The sequence below is a fragment of the Protopterus annectens genome, chromosome 10.part0 (genome assembly GCF_019279795.1).
Source record: "Protopterus annectens isolate FY-2018-M chromosome 10.part0, PAN1.0, whole genome shotgun sequence".
Lineage (NCBI taxonomy): Eukaryota > Metazoa > Chordata > Ceratodontiformes > Protopteridae > Protopterus > Protopterus annectens.
The window spans coordinates 667,766,951-667,791,964 of record NC_056744.1 but is presented as its reverse complement, the minus strand read 5'-3'; positions in this window follow the sequence as shown (position 1 = coordinate 667,791,964).

Below are 25,014 nucleotides of genomic sequence, written 5' to 3'. Positions count from 1 at the left end.
TCATACTAATACTGTCATGGATATAGTGTAGTGCTTTGTTCCATTTAAAAATCTTATAATTTGAAGATATTTAACAGCTTTAAAAAGTTTGCCCTGAATGGATTATAATCCTCAGTTTGATTAAAGGTAACCTTTTAAATAGAAGGTGTACTGTCTGAGAATAATAATTTTATGCATTCTTTTCAGATTTTTTTCAGATTTATGGAGAAAGTGGTTATGAGTAAAACTGAAAAAGTGAAATTGTCAGAAAGAGAAGCTTCATCAATATGGGGTATGTCCCAGAATTTTATGATAAAAGTATATATTTTATGGAATTTGTGCAATGGACTTGTATGATTTATGTATCATAGAAGAGATCATGCAGTTAAAATCTGAAGTAGCTTAACTGCTGTACCTTATAGAACAACTTATGCGATAAAGTTATAAAGCAGTTTCACTGTCATCAAAATACTTGGAGAATGTGGTGCACAGCAAGCCTTTGTTATATAAGATACAATTAAAATCATTCATTTCACTTAGAGTATTTCTGGATTCAATTGTCTTCATTCTTGGAACTCTACATGTGAAGACAAGAATATAAGTTATATTAGACGTTGCTAATATACTCTAGTAGTGCTGTTGTATCATATGCGCAGGGCTAATGTTATTCCCTTTTTCAGTAAAAAGATGCTAATAATCTTTAGTTTTGCCTACAGTTTTTTGATATTCCATAACATTTAGGAATATTTATGGTGGTGTTTAAAAGTCTAAAAAGTCTGAATCAATTGCTAAGGCTACTAAGATCATTAATATTCTGTGAATGAAATATATGGCCTAAAGCCCCTAAGACACCACATTTTCTTATACGGCAAATCTATCAGTATCATCACGTTACCAAAGAATTTGGAGAAATGTGTAAAATGGGCCTGCTACAAATAATTGTATCTCCTTTAATCAATACATCATTTTCAAACCCAGAATATCTAAAAACATGAAAAGTCATTTGTCAAAATAGTGATTTTTCCAAAGTCTAAAAAGTCTGAATCAATTGCTAAGGCTACTAAGATCATTAATATTCTGTGAATTAAATATATGGCCTAAAGCCCCTAAGACACCACATTTTCTTATACGGCAAATCTATCAGTATCATCATGTTACCAAAGAATTTGGAGAAATGTGTAAAATGGGCCTGCTACAAATAATTGTATCTCCTTTAATCAATGCATCATTTTCAAACCCAGAATATCTAAAAACATGAAAAGTCATTTGTCAAAATAGTGATTTTTCCAAAGTCTAAAAAGTCTGAATCAATTGCTAAGGCTACTAAGATCATTAATATTCTGTGAATTAAATATATGGCTTAAAGCCCCCTAAGACACCACATTTTCTTATACGGCAAATCTATCAGCATCATCATGTTACCAAAGAATTTGGAGAAATGTGTAAAATGGGCCTGCTGCGATTAATTGTATCTCCTTTAATCAATGCATCATTTTCAAACCCAGAATATCTAAATACATGAAAAGTCATTTGTCAAAATAGTGATTTTTCCAAAGTTACCAAGTACAAACATTTTTTTTTTCAGGAGAAAGCCCCTATGCATCCCATGACATTAGGTGACATGGAAGGAAGTTCCTACATCCATGTACTATCTATGGATAACATGTTTAATTACCAGCTCAAAAAAGTGCTGGCAAATCAATATATTGACAGCAAACATTAGTGACATCTAATGAATTGAAAAAGAAACAAACTTCTTTTTCCAGTGCACTTCTCATAATGCCACCAACCATTCATCTCAAATTTGTCTGAATAGTAGTAGTGCTACAGATTTTTTTTTTTTTTGAAGGTGAGGTACTCAGTTAGGGATATAAGCAGTGACATGGAGAGGTTTAGGGTTAGGCTTACTCTATCCACTTCACCTTAGCAATGTGTGCTAACTCTAACCCTAAACCTGATCCCAACCCTAATTCTAACTGTGCATCTTAACTTCATAAAACCCTTTCTTCAATACTACCACTACACAAGACAGCTTGGATACTAACCCATACACCCCCCACCCCCAGCTCACACACAATACTAATGCCTTGTTTATATAATTTGCATATACACAGGGTTAGTTTTTCTTCCTGTTTCACAGAAATCAGATTTGTAGCCTACATGATTAGTTTTTAATGTTCGATAAAATTTAGGGTATTACTTGGAAGGAGCACTGTAGTTGCTTAGATGCTGTTTAATAGTTAATAAAAAGTCTTCCTAGTATTCATTTTACTTACTTCCATAAAAGTTAAAATTATTTCCATCTGGACAAACAACTTGTTTTACAACTACTTGAGCAAATCCTTCAATGAAACTTGATAGTTCTAGCTGAATTAAATCAAAAGGTGCTTTAACAAAGTATACGTTTAAGGGTGTGCACACTTATCCAACCAACGTATTATACATTTTTTATTTTTTATATTTTTTCCCCTAACAGATTTGTTTGTTGTTCAATTGAATTGTACAGGCTATAGGTCACATTATATGTGGAAAAACTTTTGAAATTATTTATTTTGGTCTCATTTTTATATCACAAAAACCTGGCATTTTAACAGGGGTGTGTACACTTTTTATATCCACTGTATATCTGTGAGGCCCCACCACTGGACCAGTAGTTAAGGACCCTCAATCCTCACCACTGGCAACAGTGGGAGATGTACACTGAGACGATGACAAGTACACACACATTATTTCCAGGTGCAGCTCTCTGGATCAAGTGCAATTTCCCTTAAGAGCACACAGATAGCATTCAGTCTAGGGCTGGTTTCTCACTCTTTTTCCAGATCCCCAATAAGACTACCCACTGGCACAGCTATAAAACTGAGAGCTCAGCTGAGTGACTAAGCTAAGACCTCCAGCACCCTCTCTGTCCAACCAGTGCTTTGTGTTCCAGCCCAAGTAGCTGACACATACACTCTTTCAGGTTTGATTTACACACACACACACACACACACACACACACACACTCACACACACACACACACACACACACACACACACACACACACACACACACACACACACACACACACACACACACACACACCCTGGAAAGGCTGAAACAGGCTTACTAACTATGCCCCCTTTTGCCCAGACTATAAGGTAGTTATCACTGCCACCAGTCACTCTGGCCAGCTACCTTAAGGCCCTTTACAAAGGGTGTCCAATCTTACTGTGTAATATTACAGGCAGTCCCTGGGTTACAGATATCCAACTTAAGGACAACCCATAGATAAGAACGGGTTATTGCAATGTCAAAAATAGCATGAAAATAAATAAAAATCCTTAAAGTTGCCTAAATCATACCTTGAAAATTAAGAATAATGTTGTACTTTCCTTTTCCCCATTTTCCCCATTTGTGAATCTGCTCGCACATCTTGTTAGCACAGTTACTTCCTTCTTCACAGAGAACAAAATATCTGATTGGTTAAGAGATCTCCCTGCTGGTGATCTGATTGGTCAAGACCACTGTCTTGTACAGTACAGTATTAAAGCAGTTACTGGATTGTACAGTAGAATGGGCAAATGACATTGCAGCTCACAAGGGTCTAGGTGAGAGTAGAAGGTCTGAAAATTTAGGAAAGAGTGGAAAACATTCTTGGGTGATGCCTGTAATACAGAAATGTGAAGTGAAGCTTAAAAAAATGTAAGTTTAACATATATATGTTTTATGTAGGGAATGTTCTACTGCACTGTAGTATATGAACATAGTTAATGTACTGCTATAGCACTGTACTTACAGTATTAATATTGTTATTACTACAGCATACAGTATTATGTTTAAGATTTTTGTTTTATTTGGAAGTGTTTCTAAAGTGTTTTATATGCAAAGAAAAGTAAAATGAATACTAGACCGAAGCAAGCATTTGACTAAGTAACATTTGTCCTGTTCCACTTCAATAAACAGACAACACCGAATGACATTAGACGACCTTTATTAAACTTCCATAAATATGATTTTAACCAATAGATATAAATTTCAACCAAAACATGACACAGGTGATAATAATACCCATGGAAGAAGCTGTGTTGACCAAGTCGGAGGTTTTCAAAGCTGTGTTGACCAAGTCGGAGGTTTCAAAGCTGTGTTGACCAAGTTGGAGGTTTTCACTCTCTGTGCATTTGCACTCCCATTTATTTGTTTTTGTACTTTTGGAGAGCTTTCTGCTTTTTTTGTTTACCCATGGAAGAAGACATGAAATAACCATAAGGGCAGCGCAACCGCTCACCCATGATAAGCAGCGTCCCCCACTTGCTCACTTATCCTTGCACTAACAAGGCAGCGTTCACGTTCACCTTCAGTTTATTGAATTACACCACCATCCACATAAGCAGCTGAGCTTGCTTATTAACTTTATCCTTGCACTAACGAGGCAGCATTTACACTCACCTTCAATTATTGAATGACACCACCATCCATATAAGCAGCTCAGCTTGCTTATTAACTTCTCCACCAGAGCAATCACTCACTCTCCTTCCAAACTTATTGAATTGCCCATCCCTCACCAGAGGGGGAACGGAAGAGGGCAAACCTGCCCCTCTTCTCAGCCTTCCCCAATAAAATACACAAACTCCCTGCTAATAAAAAAGGGGAGGGAGGGCAGCAAGTTCACACCAAAATGTGACTCCTACTTTCATTACACTTGACAAAACCCTCTAATCCTCTATTCTTACCACATTTCCTCCTAACATCCCTCCCTCACATTTAACCCTATCCTACCATTATTCTTTTAATGCCTCATATCCCATGTATCTAACACTACTGAATATGTCCCAGGACAAAGGGGTCTGTTCCAAACCTCATTTGTCCTGTTCCAGTTCAATAAACACACAACACCGAATGACATTTGACGACCTTTATTAAACTTCCATAAACATGATTGTTAACCAACAGATATAAATTTCAACTAAAACATGACACAGGTGATGAAAATACCTATGGAAGAACACATGAAATGACCATAAGGGCAGAGCAACAGCTCACCCTTGATAAGCAGCGTCCCCCCACTTGCTCACTTATCCTTGCACTAACGAGGCAGTGTTCACGCTCACCTTTAATTTATTGAATTACACCACCATCCATATAAGCAGCTCAGCTTGCTTATTAACTTTATCCTTGCACTAATGAGGCAGCATTCACGCTCACCTTCAATTAATGAATTACACCACCATCCATATAAGCAGCTCAGCTTGCTTATTAATTTGTCCACCAGAGCAATCGCTCACTTTCCTTCCAAACTTATTGAATTGCACATCCATCACCAGAGGTGGAACCGAAGAGGGCAAACCTGCCCCTCTTCTCTGCCCACAAGCCTGACCAGGCTTTTCCCTCTCTTTTCACCAAAGCTTCCATCCTAAGGCCAAACATCATTTAGTGTACCCATTTTGTAAACTTCAGCTAAATCATAATGACCAGCCCTCATCTGCAAAGATACACAGCATACTGTGACTTTCTTAAGCATCCCTCATAGACAGTACCTAAATCCTGAACTATCCCCTAAAACACCAGCATACCTGCAATACCTGAAAAACCCCACTATCCCAAACCAGTGTAAAATCAAATGTGCTTCAATGAACCAGGATAAAGTAATATGTACCATACCTGATTAACACAATTCATTACCTTCCACCTCATTTACTGCAAGGATTGCTCCTTCTAACTGCCCTCTACAACCTCACAGCATACCAATCTGATGACCAAAACATCTCCTGCAACTGATGTATTCAGCTCCGCAATGACTTCAAGAGCATTATAAAATCACACAGAGTCAACTACATGCCATCATGCCACATTGCAACCCGATGTATCATCCAATCCAGTAATAACCAAATGAGCTCTCCTTAATGACAAAGCAATAAATCTAATGACTCCCCATCATTACCAACCAAATTAGTATCATTAAACTCCTGCTGTTTAGCAATCCCACCATTACACTAATTATCTCTTATAAGCAATAAAACAGCTCAGCAGTCATCATGGCATTTTAGCAGCTCAACAGAACAAGCCATACTATTTCATTATTAAACCCAACTGCATACCATACCAATGAGATCTTTTTAATGTAGGTGCAATATCAATCCAGGCATTAAACCATCTAGCCTTTACAACATGAAATGATTAAACAACCATCATCATGGCATTGTTCAAACACCATCAGCCCTGTAAGTCCTTATTGGCAACTGAAAACAAACGGTAATCCCCCAACAACCCCAATGAACCTTCTACACCATCCAACACAAACACTAAAATAAAATAAATACTCCATGTCCCTTCAATCATCCTCCCTCACACAAGCCACTGACTCAACCCTCCAGCTTATAAACTTTATCACATACATAGCCAAAGTGACGAACAGGCCAAATGACTGAAAGAAAACCCTTAGTCCCTCCCTGATGTTAACCCAATGCCCTCTAAAACCAGACAAGGGCAATCGCCAGCCAACCTTAACAGCAGCCCTATCATAGATCACGAACCTTCCTGTCATTCCACCAACTATCCAGTATAAGGGTAGCACCTAAGAACCTTCCTTGCTGGCCCTCACCTTTCTGTAATGACTAACCACATCCATAACAAATGCCACAAATACACCCCAAACTCCACACCTATAAACTTATAATCAAAATACAAATCCCTATAACCAACCCTATCCATATGCCGCAAGGGCATATCAAGGAACTAAGCCACAAGCAACAAAAAGTACGTCAGCTATTAACCATACCAATGTAACCCACTCAAACTAGCCAAAATAAATATGTCCTACATCTGCAAGAATTACCACTGCCCCAACTGTAATGTGCCTTAATGACCATTGAATAAAATTACCTACTACCATATAGCCTCTCCAGCCCTCAAAACAGATGCAAAACAAAAACCATTACCTTTCAAGTCCCTTTCCATCAGGGCATTGACTGTTACTCACTCAGCACTCCATCTGTGACCTCAATGTGCCCGCCCAAGTGATCAGGACATTGATTTAAACATGCATCCAAATTTAAACATGCAGCAAACCATTCTCACTATGATGACCATCTAACGTATGTGATCTATTATGTTTTCCCATACCAATAAATAGCCAATATTAAGTAATATCAACTTAGCAGCATGGAATGAAAACCCAGGAGTACATGGTGAAACCCACACAAATGTAAGGAGGGCACACAAAGCCCACACAACCACTCCCCCCCCTCGAGAATCGAAATGGAAAACCTCTAGCTGTGAAATGACACAAACTGCACCACTGCATCCCATGATGTTTAAATAATTGAACTCTTAATTCTACCATGTATTGCACATTATCCTGTATCACAAATCAAACAAGGTCATAAAACATTAATACTTATTCTAGAGTAAAGAAAAAGTTGGTTATGCTTCATCATCCTGGACAGTCATGAGTATCTTCTTCCAGATCACTGTGCTTGTCTTTACAGCTATCCATTTCTGATTACTCACCCAATGACTCCAATGCTTAATCAACACCAAGGCATGATCATTTGCGAACTCACTGCATCTCACCACTGGAACTCGGCACACTATCATCTCCATCAGTAAATGTTGCCCACTTGTGCTCCCTTTGTGTAATCTCCTTGCACTCCACTGTATCCATCATCTGTGAATTCACTGTGTATCGCCACTACTGGTACTCGGCGCACCACTATCTACAAAGAAAAGGAGAAGAGTAAACCCTCTAATATGTAAAGAAAACTCCATCTTATACCCACCTAATACAAATTACAGCTGAGGCATTCCAAGACCCCATCTGCAAGAAAGAAAAGACATGTAAATTATCCAAAATACATAACCCCCATTCCAAGACATCTTCAAGGACAACCTATCCCGCCAAAATGGGAAGGAATGTACTACTGCCACTCACATCTATGACAACAGCCATAACTGAAGCTATGCTTCCAATGACCCTAGCAAATACTCAAGATAAATTTAACTACCAGTCGAATATGTTAAACTAAACCCCACACATGAAAGGACCTATCAATATCCACAACCCGGGTAACCTTGCAATTCCAGACCACATCCATAAGTGCCCTGTATAACCCAAGCTAACTTATATTGTAAAGCCATCTGCCTAGCTCTTAACCTTCCATCTCCAAATGAGGCACACTAAACACATAATGTAGAACAAATGGACACAATGCACACCATAGCTGTTACAGTTAACAGCATACTTGTTGCCCTATCACAATGCTTTATTAGTGTCAGTGGGTCAGAAAACAGCACACTCAAATATGATTTTTTTGCAGATCAGAAGGAAGAGAGTTCTACTTTCAGCCAGGTGTTTGGGTTCAAAGTTTAGTTCTGATATAGGGGTACTGTGCATGAATGATGTAATATGTGGATGTTGCATCTGTCTGAGTTGATGGTAGCATGAATGTTAAAGATCCTGTATGACTTATCAAAAGAGCAGGGGGTAGTTCATTTAAATGTTAAATCTAAATAAAATAACTTATCTTTTTTTACCAGGGAATACTTTCATATATCCACAAATAACTTTACAAATACATTTTAACTCAAACATCTGAACAAATCAGTGAGATGGTCAGAGAACATACAATTCTTTAAAATTCCAGATAGGTATTAAGGCATATGTACACATGTAATACCCTACTCTCCCTGGCACAGATGGCACTACTTCATAACATCACAGTATACAAGAGCAATATTTAAAATATTTCCCTATTTTGAGCCTATGTCATCCTGTTATTTCAGCTTGTAATATCTATGATAATTGTAATATAAGGTAAAGTTTGTCAATCTGGCAGCCTGGCTATTGTATATTGAGATCTTAAAATGTTCCTTCTGTTACTGAAATAAGCCTAATAGCTGTCAAACGTTGGTTTGCATCTAGCAGTCCTTGCCATGTCTCTGTAATATGTGCAATGTCAGCTTTGTTTGATTTTAACTGATTCAGCCTCAAGATTGCTTTATTTAAAATACACTCGTAATGTCTGTTAATAATACCTTTGAAGTTCTTATAACTAGGATAGGTTAATCATGATGTAAATTCACTCTTGGAAAAATGTTTATTCCAGTAAGAAAGTCTATTGCAAACATTATTTCACCTACTTTACTGAAATGAATGTCTTAAATAATGCATGGGGACTTTCCTCAGAAACAGAACAAATGATATATTGATTGTCTCAAAGTGAATTATTTGATTGTGTAGGTAATTCTTCTGATCATGTCAATCCTATGTTTTTTTTTTTTTTTATACTTGTGATATCACCCCATGAGCAAAATATACAAATAGACTGGATCAGACACATAGGTTCAATTAATTATATGATGCCACTTGCTACAGTATAGGCATCTTCGCTTTTCTCATCATTCATACTTGCATGAACAAAAATGTCTTTATATTTGTTTCACTAATCTGTAACTCTTGGGAGACATATGACAATCTTGTGTTGGTTATCTTGTTTCCTACTTATTTTTGTTATGAGCCTGTAGCCCTAATAAAAAAGTTCAGTAATACTAATGTGTCAACATCAGAAATAGTTCTTTTCCACATTTTTAACTCAGAATATTTGTTTTGTCTAAGCTAAGACAGGACGTTGACAGACTGCATAATCTTACCCATCATCCTGTGCCTACGTCAGTCAGTCAGTAACAGTATTACCTATTTTAGACAATTAGGTTTTTACTCCAGTTGCTATCTGCCCTGCTGAGCCCTTTCAATTCTTTATCATCTCTTTCCCCTCCAAGATGCCAGAACCATGCCACAGCCAGCAACTCCAAAAGTCCAAACAAGTCAAGATGAAAGCACCTACTGCTTTCCGAACACTCTATTCATCGCAACAAAATGCTGCTCCCACTGTTCAACGTCCCGGCAAACTCAACAAGTCACCAAGAGACAAAGGTGCGCCACCCATACCAAACTTCCCATCCGCCATCCAATAATGTCTGCCCCTGTAGTGTGCAACCCAAATTCCACCTATTCAACCTCACCAACCAACACTGCCCTCTCCCTCCATTCTTCATATTTTTTTTCTGTTCTTCCCTTGAACTGCTGATGCCACACCATGGATGCCCAAAGTGAAACACCATGAAAAAACACCTCCAGAATGCCATCGGGGGCAAAAAAAACAAGTGGAGACCAAATCAGTGAGAAAAGAGCCGAGCAGCATGAAGCACCCAAGCCAGCAAAAACACAATGAAGGTAAACCAGTCTCTCTATTATTACCAGCACACCAGACTTCTGTGATATACGGAACCATCATAAAGATCATCTTGCCCAGCCATTAGCAATGTTAATAAATCGACTGTTAAATGCGTATCTAAATCGAAATCTTTCATCACATGCTACATTAGACTCGCAGTCTCTCCCCTCATAACTCAAAGCCCCCAAAATAGCAATCATGTCTCCCTCCAGCCCATCAACCACCACTGACATACATCGAGATCAAGAAAGACACAACACCCATACCCGCAGATGAGAAAAGGGGGGAGTATAACTATCACAATGATTAAGAACAAAGATTAACATAACCAGTAAAGGAGAAAGGCTACCAACTTCTGTAGCTCACAAGTTTTCTTGTTAACCAGAGCCCACCTAGCTTTCTTGCCAAACACATAGCCCACTCTTGAAATTACAAAAAGGTTTCTCCCATCAGGCAACCATCCACTCCCTCACTGACATCACACACCGAGCATACTCCTCTGGAAAGGCCTCATCTCTCTAGTCATAGGGCCAACTAAAAAAAAAAAAAGAAAGACACTCAATGACAATCCATAGAGGATGCTTCATTCACCAGCCCCACCAACTACAATCACAAAGGAGCTTTCCATACGACTCAGACCATCCTACCTCATTCCTCTCTGCTAATTCTATAACCACATAACAAAATAAATGACAGATAAGTGGAAAGGATATGAATAAATAAATAAACACTACAACTATCTCATTAGGGAACATTACTTACCTGTTCCTTATGCAACAATTGTAAGGCCTACCTGACCATGCCAATACCTACAGGTCGTCTCGGGCATAGAACCTGCCACAGCAAGTTCACGCCAAAATGTGACACCTACTTTCTTTCCACTTGACAAAACCCTCTAATCCCCTCCCTATTCTAACCTCATTTCCTCCTAACATCCCTCCCTCACATTTAACCCAATCCTACCCTTATTCTTTTAATCCCTCCTATCCCATGTATCTAACACCACTGAAGATATCCCAGGAAATAAGGGTCTGTTCTAAACCTTATTTAATAAGAAACATATGTACTTGTTTTGACTTACATACAAATTTGACTTAAGGACAGACTAAAAAACAGATCTCTTCCTTAAACCGGGGGCTGCCTCTACTATTAATACAAATGGTAGTTTGACCAAGAGCAAGGCTATTAGGAGTGGCCAATGGTGTCACCAAATAAGTATGTAAGTACTCTCAGATCTTAAATATTTCTACATAGATTAGAAACAATGAAAGGTTTAAATATATTTAATAATAAATAAAAGAACAATGTAACACTAAATATATATTTACAGTAACATCAGAGTGCAAAATCACAGGAAATATTTAAAACAACATTGCAGGACAATCTCAAGTAAATAAAGAAAAAATATCTAAGCTAAGCTTTGCTATACTCCTGGCTATATCTAAGAGAATTACTATACCCTATTTAACTTACTTACAGAGCAAAGCAGATGTGGAGAATGGCTCTTCTAGTTGATATTGTCAGGTCAAAGACAGAATATGGAATGCTGCGTCTCTTTGTGAGAGAGTTCTTAAATTAATATGTCAAATCTTACTGCTAGGATAGCTTGCAGAATGATATAATTTCTTGTCTTCTGACTCTATTCCAGATTAAATGCCCACTGTTGGAAGCTAAAAGTATTTAGCATATACATGTGAAAATACATAGACTTCAGATCTATGACTGATGTTGGAAGTCATAAAACAATAAAACACTTCCACATCTCAAGTCTAGTAATTATTTATCCTTAAAGACAACACAGAAAGTTCCCTAGTATAGACATCATGTCTCTTGCTTGTCATAAAGTAATTTAATTTCAGCTATTTTTCTGAAGTTTTGCTGGACTGACTTTAACCTCCTGTATTCCTGTTTCCACTGCTAAAATATGTAATTTTAAACAGTTACAATAGTGTATCTACATTTCTGTTCTCTTCCAGCAGGGCACACTGTGGTTACATTTTAATCACTCCACAAAAACCTTTTCAACACACATTTCTTTATCAGTTTGATATGCATATGACATACAGTTCTAATACAGTTGCAACACAAGTATCCTACACAAATCATGCTGATATTCACAAATGACATGTAACCATTTACAAAACTCCAGACAGCTGTACTTGCGGTATCTTCCTTTGCCATACTTCTATGTAAATCATGTTGATATTCACAAATGACATGTAGTTATTTATACAATTCCAGATAGCTGTGCTGGCAGTATCTCCCTGTGTCACAATATCCATCATCTCTTTGTACTTTAAAACATAATTTAGCAAATTAATTAAAAGTGAATTTATCCCTTGATAAGTTGAATATACATGGCAAGGTTATTACTGTGTCCAGTACCCACTAGGTTTATTACATTTATTTATGCGATCAACAGTCCACATATGTATTTCACTCAGTTTCTGTGTTTCTTTGACATGAATGTATAGTATATCTGTTTATGCAGTTCTCAAAGAAAACATATTTTTAAATGAATGTGCTGCATCCATGCTGACAATGTCTTTCACTCAAAAAACTGCATTTTGCTGATAAACCACCTGTTGTTCATGACTTTTATATTAGTGACCCTTAATTTGTAGAGTTTCATCATTTGATATGCATGAAAAATGTAAGACACATTTGTTAAACTGTACAAAAAATATTCAAAATAAAAGAGCCAGCTTGATTTGAAATGAAGAAAACTTAAAAACACTCCAAATGTTTCAACAAAATGGAGATTGAGCTTTTGTTTTTTTAATATAACAGAACTTCATCAGAGTTAAACCAGACTTAGAAAGTTATTTTAAATAGTGCCAAAAATAATCAGATGATTAGGCAGCTATTAGTCAGATGACACAATCAATCTAAATTACTAAACAAAATGTTTCAATAAAAACTGTCAATTACTAAACATTTACAGTAAAAACAACATAAATTAAAACCATGATATTCAAATTCTGCATGTTTTAAACAAACATTTAATATTAATATTTTCATTTAACCCAGGCCACTTATCAGCCATCAAAAATATCTGACAGTTTACTTTTTTGCATTCCGGTAATATTTTAGTATCTCTACCAAGTGGTTATTTATCAATATAGTTTAATACAAAGAAACTAATCTTTTTGAAAACACCATAAACTGCAACATGTTTTGCTAAGGCATTATTGTTTCATTTTTAATCACTAAAAGATGTTCATAAATTCTATGTGAAAGTTTTCTGGCTGCCTTACTTACATAGAAACTTTCAAAAGTTTCACATAGTGCTAAGTAGACCATATTTTCAGATTCACGGGTAAATCTGCTTTTAGCCCAAATTTCTTAGCCAGTATGCTTAAAGATAACACAAAAGCCTACAATAATAAACCTGCAGTACTTAGTGTTGATGCTGAGACATATCTGCATGAGACAGTGGGGATTTTAACAACCAAGATCTGCTTTCAAATAATAACTTAATATTGTTAGTTTTCTTTTATACAAAATTTGTTTCTCTTTAAAATATTTTTTGTTACCTCATGCTAAGTAAAATTGTTTTTTTTTAAAAGCCTATGCAAACAGCTGTAGTTTTTTATTTGACCTTTGGCTTCGGTAACCCATATTTTAAAATAGGCTGAAAATTAATATACCCATTACTAGTAACTTCCAGAAAAAATATTGTTCATAAACTCCTCTCTATAACCTCTCTCCCCAAAAGGTACCTTAACAAAGTTTACTTCATCACTAAAAACACTGTCGTAACTGGTAAGCTGAATCTCTAATGAGCTGTCCCCTGATTACATTACATATAATAAACTGAGGATACTGACTGCTGTGAAATAATTAATTGTTCACAAATGTCCTTTTCTTATATATTTTACTGTGGAAACATTTCTTTTCAAAATCAGATGTAATGACTTAATCTAGAAACTGTGCTGCTTTTCCATGACTTCCTATAGTAAAAGTAAGGAAAATCAGTACTAAAGTTTAAACCAGTAACCCAGCCTGATATGTCTTTATTTATCTAGATTTATTTATTTGTGTATTTATTTGAATTTGTAAGATGGCAAAATCTGACTGGGTATACCCATTTTTAAAGGTAAATTAATTTTACAGCTAATGGCATATTTGAAAGCATAACATAAACATAATCAGAAAGAACAACTTCAGAATTGCACTGGAATGTTGAAGAGTTATGTAGTTACATTGACTAATGTTGAACTGACACTACTAACTACCACTCCATATAAAAATGGGTAAAAGGGAGTTGATGGCGATGATGGTGATGACACCATTGAAGAATTATAAGCTCTATTCTTTTTTTATTTTTTTCCTTCAAAGTAAAACATAATCAAATGTTAGAAGACAACAGTCCTAAAAAATATACAATAGACTGACAAGGCATATCACAGGCCAGATTGCAAAAGCTTTTATACCTGCCCTAACCAGTAGCATCTTGCCTGAATCTGAAAATGCTTCATTTACAAGCCACCTAGGCTAATGAGAAATTGTAAGGTATGTTCAAGATGCTGAAGCATTTCCGCTCATGCTAAGGCACTGGACTTAAAACATTACACTGGCATTGTAAACCAATGAGATCCTGTTGTGGTTAGTAGGCCTTTAAAATATAGGAAAAGTTCCAGCATAATGCAAGCAGTTGTACTGTAGGCATTACATGAGGAAGAGCTTATATACCTATAGTAACAGTGCTAACATACAACTGCAGTTGTTGTGTTAGTGCTAAAATGCTCAGGACACTAAATGATCACTTTGTGCATACATTGCATTGTGTAGTAGGTCTTATCCATACCAGTGGAACAACTCAAATAAATTTAATTTACAAAAATTGGATTCTGCTTCATGACATTATTCCCAAAGCAAGGTGTCACTGAAGTTTCAGCCTTAATACTGCATAGTCTATTTATTACCTTTCATACCTTAATGCGTTGGTTTTACTCCACACACACACACACACACACACACACACACACACACACACACACACACACACACACACACACACACACACACACATACACAAACACACTCACGTATAACACACACTACTATATTCTCACTTTAAGGTTAATCCATGATCATTACTGGAGCATGAAAAGAATTATCATATTTTTCTGCTACTATGCTCATACTTCAAGTCTTTGCATATCACTACAACTGGTAGCAAGGAAAGATATAAAAAATAACTTGACCAGATAACTAACTCAAAAAGATAATCTATCAGTCTGTTTATTGTTCTATCTATCTATCTATCTATCTATCTATCTATCTATCTATCTATCTATCTATCTATCTATCTATCTATCTATCTATCCAGCCTATATTTATATTTACCTATTTGATGATATGTCTTTTTGTCTGTTCATCTATCTGTCTGTCTATCGGTCTATCTTATCTATCTCACTATCTCTGTCACCTATGTATTCAAAGAAGGTCATTAAAGAAGGAGTGTACAAAACACATATATAATGTAGAACACAATGTATTCTGTCTCCAGTCAACCTGCATGATCTGGTACTACACTCATAGTTTATTTCCAATTGCCCAGCATCAAATTAATAAAGCCCTGCATTACTACCAAAACACAAAAACAGAAAGGTGCTTTGCAGTATACCTAGTACACTTCCCAAAAAATAATAATTTACAGTATTAATTACCCATGAAGATCCTATGCTAAAATATTAAAATTAAGCAGTAACATAAATGCGATCCTAAAATAATTATGGTAAATGGTAAAACACATAAAGCATTTATATTATGAAATAATAACAGAAAAATGCATATTTACTTCAGAAAGTCACAGAAAATGTCAGCCTTAGTTATATGGAATAGTAAACCCAACTCCACATGGAAAGCACTGTCTCACCAAGATACAAAAACATAAGTAAAAAGTAAGAATAAACTGCAGGCTACTGGAAAAAAAGCACAAAATGGAAAAAAAGAACTACCCTATCAGCACTATGAACAAAGATATTACTTTAAGGCACAGAAATGTCTAATACACTCTATGTCTAATGTTATATACTCCGAGGTACAGTTATCTGTGAATAACGGCTCTATACAGATAAGCAAATAAGGTCAGAGAAAGGCATTTGCAATGAATACAGGAAAGCAAAGTCTTTTTACAAACATGCCCACTTATCCCCAAAGAGTAAGTTGTTTAAAGTTTGGCATTGTGAACTTTTGCATTACTTTGCAAAACTGTGAGGGTTGGTCTTACTTCTTTTTGCATATAGCATGTAAGCTTGGCTGAGAGCAGTCACACTTAAAATTTTAAGAAAAGCTGCAGACTGTGCAGAATTGAACAGGGACATTTTTAAAAGAAAGGGGTTTAATAATTTTTATATAAGGGTATTTCTTTGTGGACAGCCTAATGGTTTCATTAAAGAACAGAAAAGAGGGGATCAGTACCCGACATAGAAACAAACACTACTTCACAAATAACACCAAAATAGCTATTGCCCAACCCACCTACTCTCCACCTTATCATATGCTGCACCCAGTCCAACTAGTCTGAAAAAATCTGATTTACAAAAACTTCAAACCTGCTATAATAAAATAGCAAGATTTGCCACAAATACCCCATCTAGATCTAATCACTGCCTAGCACTCAAACAGCTCAATTGGTTAGAATTGCCCCACCTATTACACTATTCACAACTTTCAATGGCCCATAAAATCCTCTCAGAGCCTGAAAAACACCTGCTCTATAAACCCTCATTAAACCCTATACTACTGCCAGAACTCTCCGATCCACCAACCAAAATCACATATAAACCTATATATCTAAAAATCAAGCAGGAGATTCCCTATTCTCAAACTATATAGGCAAGCTTTGGAATGTCCTTCCAACTGATCTTACCTCCCTATCATCACCAAAAGCATTTAAACCAGCCTTAAAAAACTACCTCCTTACCAAATGGATCTGCCCTTGCACAACCCCCAGCTGATCAGTAACTCTATAATCTCCACAAACACCTATCCAAATGCTTTCTATCACACAATTACCACTAACATACTAAATAAAGTATAAAAGTATAACTCTAAAATTCACTTGTCCATCACTATCTTCTCTGTAATAACTCCATGAAACTTATAACTAATAATCTGATAACTGTTTACTGTGAGTCTCACTACAAATCATGTATAAAATGCCACTAGTGACCTGTTGTTCCTATAACATTAGAATAAAATTATTACATACTCAGTGAGTGCATAGCCTTGTCATATGTACAAAAATAACTATGTAATAGGGTAGATTATTCCTACTTACCATTTCTTGACTTGTATTAGACATTTCTGTGCCATATGTGTATATATTTGTGCTTCATATTCTGTACTTTACTGGTATAACTGGAGCTTTTCTCCCCGGGCCTCCACTGAAAAAGGACATGCGTCCAGTTGGACTTCCCCGGTTAACAAATGTAAAATAAAATAAAATAAAATAATAAATAAAATAAATGTCACTTTTAAACAAGCTCATGCTACATTGGATGCATATTCACAATCAACAAACTGTTAAAAGTCACCTTTATTCCTCGGGAATATGTTTGTATATTACTATGATTCATACAGACACATATAAAAATAGCCTAATTTGCATATATCATGTGAAAATTGCCCTGGATTTTCATAAATAAGTTGAACATCACCATATTAATTCACAAATAGCAGAAATAGGTGGCAAATGTAATAGGATATAGCAGACTTACTACAGTAAAGAAATATTTTTAAAATACAATTTAATAAGAAACACAAATATTTCAACATTGGTTTAAGGCTCAGTTGCAATGAACTTGTATGTTGTGCATATTATGACATCACTGACTGATTAGTAAATTTCAGTCATTCTGAAGTTGCATTTCATGAGGGAGCAGAAGTAGAAATGATTACTGATGACACAGAATGACCATTACTCTGATATAATTTACTGATTTTGCAAACATGGGTATAAATGCAATACTTTACTGCAGAGGTTTTACTGTGCTAAAGACATGAACAGGCATATGTGATGAATCTGATTCTTTGGTAGTGATAGTGAAGATTAAGAAATATCAGTATTATCAGTACATGACAATGGCACAGAAAAGGGCAGGGATGTTTGTTTGTGACACAAGTGATTGCATTCATAACCTGAATGAAATGTAGGTAACACATTACGATTTTACATGGATATATTGAGATTTCTATTATTTAGTTATATAGGTTTGTGTTAATTAACATTCATTGTTGGTGACAGGAAAAGTTGTCTAGTGTTTTCTTCTTTATAAGGTGTTTACATCCGAGCATTAATGCCATACGTTCTGACTGTGGCCCTTTTTCAAAAAAAAAAAAAAAAAAAAACGCTACATGGATTACCAGGGTCTATATCAGAAGAGTGAAAGCTAAAAAGCGAATGCGCTTATATCGAACTTAAAAAAATGAAACCACATAATGTTGAACTGCCAGAACAGCAATATTTTCCCCATAATTAAGTAAACTCCAAGCCTCTAAAACTTGCATGTATAGCAAGTGCAACATCTCTATAGTCCAAAGCAAAGTCAAAACAATTCAGAGTCAGCGCAAAGTATGTGTTAGCATAGTTTAATGAATAAAAAATGTAACAACATGGGTGAAGGGACAAAAATACACATCCCAACCCCCAAACCAAACCAGTTTCAGCTTAATAGCCTTGTTCAATGGAAGACAAATAAAGAACAAATCCTGGGATCAAAAGATCCTTCTTATATAGCCAAAGGCATGTGCCAAAAAACATTCTTATTGGTTAATTCATAAATATTCATTTAAACCAGGAGGGAAAAGTCCCCCTAGTTTAATTATCCATTTTTTCTCCTTAATATTCAAAATACTATGCCAGCCAACTTTAACCCTTCAATTCCCTATAACATGATCAATAATAGTAAATCTAAATACTGAAGTGCTGTGTTTGCAAGTGTGTTTATAGAGGGCATTGGATTGCTTTTTGTGTCTTATATCACACATATGCTCCCCAATTCTAAATTTGAGAGGCCTTGAAGTTTGGCCCACATAAAATGCAAAGCATGTACAAGTGGCCAGATAAATCATCCAGCTTGTAGTACACTTGGCCAAAAAAGAAATGTTGTACACAATAGATGTATTCCTGCTGCTGAATTATTTGGTTTTATTTACCCAATGGCAGTGCGAACTATGACCGCAAGGGACACATCCCACTAATATGTCTCCTGTCAGTGTTCTTTGGATTAAAACATTACCCCTATAATCTGACCTTTTGTAATGATTGAAAAGGGAACCCAGAGCATGGCCCCTATGGAAAGAGAAGGAACATTTGTCCCCCAAATGATCAGACAGTCTATTTTCAAGCAACAGGATATTCCAATGTCTGTGGATAATCTGCATGAATGATTTAGTATTCCTGTCAAAGATAGTAACAAATCTTAGTTGAGACTTGGTGTCTGATGATTGTGCCTGGTACTCCAATAACTTGGTCCTATCTTGGTTGGAAGCAAATTGGATGGCCCTGTTGATGTCACCTGCTTTGCATCCTCTATCCTTAAATCTGTGAATTAAATCTTGTTTATAATGGTTAAATGAGGAGGAGTTGGAACAAATCCTTTTTACCCTCAAAAACTGAGATTTAGGGATATTTCTGATGATATGTTTTGAGTGGAAGCTGGTAGCATGCAGGAGGGAGTTATAGTGGGGGAATTTTCTATATATCTGTGTCTCCAAAGTGTTATCCAGATTCTGACTAACTAGGACATACAAATAGGTAATCTCAGTCCTACTAAAGTTAACCTTAAACTCTATACCCCATTTGTTCTCATTAAGATAATCAACAAGCTCCTGTAAAAAGATCTCATCTGACCTCCACACTAACCAACAATCATCGAGGTACCGCCTCCAAATATCAACCTCATTAATGTACAGATTATGAGAAGGATCATAAATCAACTCCTCCTCCAAGTACGCCATAAACAGATCAGCATAGATAGGGGCAAAAAAAGTCCCCATGGCTGTCCCTGTACTTGCCAATAGCATTGATCTTGAAAACAGAACATGTTTTTTGTTAATACGTGTTCAGCCAGGCAAACAAGAAAGGTATTGAAACCTGGTTCATATAATTTAGATCTCTCCAGCCAATACTGGAGGGCTATCAAACCTGCCCAGTCTGGGATATTGGTATACAAAGAGATGACATCCAGGGTACATAACAGCCAATCTGGTTCCAATTGCATATCTGATATGATACCCAAAAATTGGGTAGTGTACTGAATTCGGGCACGCACACAAGACAACAGTGGTTTCAGGTATAAAGTTAGAAATTCTGAGAGAGGTTCTGTAAGAGACCCTCTACCTGCCACTATTGGCCTTCACGGTAGACTTCTAGGATCTTTGTGGATTTTGGGAAAAAGATACAGGTATTGTTGCTTCGGGTCATCTACTTTCAGATGAAAATTATCACCCTTAGTGATGATACCTTGTTTTTCAGCTTCATCCAAAAAGTAATCAGTTTCTACCTTGAACCTCCTACTGGGGTCCAAAGGCTTCATCATATAATACCTGCCATCTGCTAACTGTTTATGTGCTTCCCCACTATACGAAGCCCAGTCTTGTATAACAATGTCCCCTCCCGGAAGTGTTTTACCTCATTAAACTTGTTTGTTTTTTGTTGGTTTTTAATTTTGAACCTTTTTGAAATACAGCCTTTGGATTAATTTTGCTTGTTGGCACTTCTAGCTATGTTTTATTTTTTATAAATGGCCTCTATGAATCGCATCTCAGCTGCACTCGATCATGAAAATCTCAGATAGTCTAAGAACATTTGAGTAACTAACTATAAATAACAGCCATAGTCAAATCCACATTTACAATCCTAAAACGAAAGCATGTAAAAAATAAATTCTAACATTTCATGTATAAGAAATTAAATTACAATAAAATATTCATCCTGTATGCTACTTCTCCAAGAAACATGTCACATGCTAAAGTTAATAACATTAAAATAAATAAATAAATACATAATATTCTTTTTACTGCTTAACTGTAGACTACAAACACCATCTCATCCACTAAGGACACATAGCCTCCATCTTGACAGAAGACTCCCAAGCTATTCACTGACCCAGCAAAAAAGATCACCTCCTTCAAATAACTTGTTGTCCACAATAAATCTGTAGATGCTAGGAGACAGCTTTTTAAGACTCAAGCTCTAAACTATCCAAGAAGCAAACCCCATTCAACTCATTTGATAAACACATCATGATCCAATACGAACACCCACACATATGCAGACATACATGCAGACATGCACACACAAACAAGAAAAACTCTACTAAGGGGGAAATACTTCCTAGTTTCCTGAAAACATTTAACCCCCAAAATTAAATATAGTCAATCCCCTAAAAAATCTTCCTCCTGAAAAAAAGCCAAAAAAACTGAAAATAACAAGAAAGAATAAATGATGAATACCAATCAGTGAAAAAAATATAGGCTTAGAAATTACCTCAAGTTACTAAATCTGCATCCTTATCATATAACATCTGTACAAAACTACTTAGCACAGTTATTATTGTTCAACAAAGAAAATAGTTCATAACATTAAACAACTGAAATCAGTAGGAACATGGAAATCCACATAAAAATACATATTAAACCAAAGAATCAAACTTCTAACTGCCCAAGCATTTGTTTATATACACCCTCCTCAAAAAATCATACGAACTTTGTTTATTTGGAAGGTGAGCCTCAAGAAATGGTTGATATTACTATTTAAATAATCTTGAATCCTTCTTAAAATCCATTGTTCAGTACCCTACTTGAATATGCAGTCATCAATAAAATGTAAATAACATTTGTTCTGAATCCAATCTCCTTCAAATAAATCACACCACACCAAAATTGCATATGATGACCTTTTATTAAAACAGTTTTAATCACAACTTTTATTGAACAGCATTCATAGATTTATTAATCACAGCATGAACATCCATGTAACAATTAAAAAGGGCCATGCATCCTGCTTAGTCTGCCACAATATAAGCAGCAATTGCCTCAACCACTTGCCTACACTCACTTATCAGAATCAGCATACCATGTCTCACTTCCCTACCTAATCAACTTCCTTGCCAATCCAACACCCAACACCAGAGGGAGAACACAAGAAGGTAAAACCTGCCCCTCTTTTCCACCCACCAGCCTAACACAGGCTGTTCCCTCTCTCTTATTGCAAGACTTTCACCAAATCTTCCAAGACCAAAGCCAGGTGTACATTAAATAAATCCATTCCTAACTCATTGAGGTGCACTCCATCCTGCCTAAACCAAACTGGGTCCATATCATCACAGTCCCTATGATCTGCTGTCTGGATACCCAAGTTCCCAAATGCCTTGACAACTTAAGATTAACAAACCGATGTGTCTGCTCAATACCTATAAAACTACCCACATTCCTCCAAAACAAACATGGAACTATTTCAAACCAAATCTCTACCTGCTAAAACATCTGTGACATCCTAAGCATTCCATTATACATCCATAGTGACAGTTTGATAAAACCTTTAGAAACTGTCTTGTCATTGCCCATTGCCTATCTGCCCTACTGCCAACAACTCTACTCCACCCTTTCAACATACGAGCTACTGTCTAAGATTTTGTCAAATCTTGTAACCCTGCCACTCATACAAAGGTGATAATGGCAGGCAAATCCACCTTAACTGACTGAACTGCCATATCTTTCACCCAAGCCTGAGCTAAATATTGCAGTTACAATTTCTCTGACCAAATTCCATCTTCCTCAGACAGCAGCAAAATAAATTCATCCAACTCATATAACGCCCTATCATACACTTTTCTTGTAGATACTGCCCAAGACTGCTGAACCAACCATATTGTCACCTCAGTACAATCTGCCACACCTGCTCTGGCAACACCACTGGTTCAACTGCTGCATCTGGGGCTAATTGCCAAAACCTGCTAAACTGAAAATGAAACAGTCAGCAATCCCATTCCAAGAACCTGTCAAATACGCACCTGTAATAGAAAAGTTTATCAACAAACTCTGCAAAACAAATTTTTGTAATACTAACAAAAGCGATCTAGATTTTGCTGTCTTTCAGTGTACCACCCATACCACAGCAATATTGTCCAAATGAAAAATGACACTCCTACCATGCAACCACTCCTACCACACCATTGAGGCCACCCAAATAGACTTCAGTTCCAAAAACCATTCATCCTTCCAGTTATTTTGCCATTGAGCTGCAAACTATTCCTTGCTAAAAAATGCTCCCAGTCTAATACCCCACCATGTCTATAAAATATTGCAGCTCTCCTTGACCAACAAACACAATCTGACTGCCAAAACAAAATACCATTAAACTGATCCAGAAAGGACAACCACAGTGCTAAATCAGTATGAACAAGCTTACCAATCCACACCCAGTGGTTTTTGCTTCTCCCCCCTTTCAATAAAATGCCACAGACCTGCAAAATGTACAACCAGGAAGAATTGCCTGGGAAGCAAAATTCATCATCCTTAAGAGCTCCATAACATCTCTAATCTACACCTTGTCCTTGCCCCTCACCCAAGCAATCTTCCCCCTCAAATGCTCTAGTTTCTCAAGTGGTAGGTAAAACAGCCCACATCACACATTCACTAACAGTCCCAAGAAGCACAATGCCTTGGCAGGGTGCTTCAAATTCTGCATAACCAATGGGACACCCAGCATATTGCTAGGAATACCCACATAGCCTCAAGCACTCTTACAAACCCTTCATCTACCAACAAAAAATTGGTCAAGTAATGTACAGCCTTCTGAGTGCCCATCCTTTACTGCCAAATAAAATAGGGTGCAGTGCTAAACTTCTCAAAGGTGGCACAGGTCACTGAAAAGCCCACTGGCACGGCCTTGTCAAAATAAAATCTGTTGTTGACCATCATGCCCAATAACAGCCACGTTTCCTCCCATACTGGTAGTAATTGAAAAGCAGATTCAACATCTACCTTTACCAACCATGGATCTGTAAACCCCTTAATGATTTCCACTGCTTCATCCAATGAAGCATACCTAAGCTTGGAATCCTTTTTAGAAATGAAATCATTAACCAAGTTCCCTTCCAGCTAGGACAACTGGTGAATCAACCAAAATTGACCAGATGATTTTTTAGGAACCAAACCCAGTGGTGACACTTTATGATTGACAAGGGAAGAGTAATCAAACATACCCAATAACCTGCCCACATTTAGCTATTCCTCCATCAAGCCTTTCAAAATGTCTTCCTTCTCCTACACTGATTGCAAATTCTTACAAAGTGAGCCATCCCCACAATTGCCAGACTTAATAGAAAACCCTATGGAAAATCCCCTGAGTAACTTCGCTACAACCTTCACATCTGGAAAGCAACTGAGCATGTGCCACAAGGTGTGTACATGAACAGGTACATGGGAAAACTATTTTTCCTCCCTAACCTGGAAATGCCAGTCCTCTCCTTTGTCCTCAAAAATGTAATTATCCATGAAACTGCTGTAAACCATCAGCCACAGAAAATACTGATCCTCATCCGCCATGAATAATCTGAAATTGAACAAACTACCTTCTCAGAAACCACATTGCAAGACGGAATGCACAGCCACACAAAGTGAACAAATGTGTGAAAATCTGCATGCTACCCACATGCAACATTTTGCATTAAATGCCCAACACACTCCTAACACCCATACCTCCAACTATACCCCATCTGGTGGCACCCCAACATTACCCATCACAGTGGCCAGCCAAACATCTGGGTGCCTAACTTCCCATCTCAGTAACTGATCTACCCCTTT